The sequence below is a fragment of the Pygoscelis adeliae genome, unplaced genomic scaffold (assembly GCF_000699105.1).
Source record: "Pygoscelis adeliae isolate BGI_AS28 unplaced genomic scaffold, ASM69910v1 Scaffold286, whole genome shotgun sequence".
Classification (NCBI taxonomy): domain Eukaryota; kingdom Metazoa; phylum Chordata; class Aves; order Sphenisciformes; family Spheniscidae; genus Pygoscelis; species Pygoscelis adeliae.
This window is the reverse complement of record NW_008825076.1, coordinates 4752374-4752741: the sequence shown is the minus strand read 5'-3', so window position 1 is coordinate 4752741 and position 368 is coordinate 4752374. Positions and strand designations below refer to the sequence as shown.

General features: G+C 64.4%; 1 protein-coding gene across 1 annotated transcript in view; it reads right to left on the bottom strand.

Annotated features, from left to right (window-relative positions):
- Positions 1 to 368, bottom strand: part of TFAP2C (transcription factor AP-2 gamma (activating enhancer binding protein 2 gamma)) — a 9313-nt gene that overhangs the window by 7101 nt on the left and 1844 nt on the right. The window lies entirely within an intron of this gene.

Genomic DNA, 368 nt, shown 5'->3' with positions numbered 1-368 from the left:
GGGGGGGGGGAGAAGGGAGGCGGCCGTCAGCGGGGGGCTGTCGGGCAGCGGCGGCAGCCCAGACCCGGGGGACACGCCGGGCAGCGGCCGCTCGGGGCTGCGGCGCTTGCTGGCATTGGGGAAGAGGAGGGGAGAGAGCCGCCCCGCTCCTGCCCAGGGAGTCTTCTCTTTTCAAGGCACTTCGCGTAAGAAATCAGCCCCACTCCCGGGGAAGAGATTACAAACCAGTTCTCGCTGCTCTCCTCACCACGACTGCAACAGACTAACACTCACGCTTGTGCAAGTCGTTGGAAGAATCATTAAAACAAGAAAAATTCAAATCGGCGACGCAGCCCGGTTTCCGCCGCGCTGCCCCGGCTGGGGAGGAG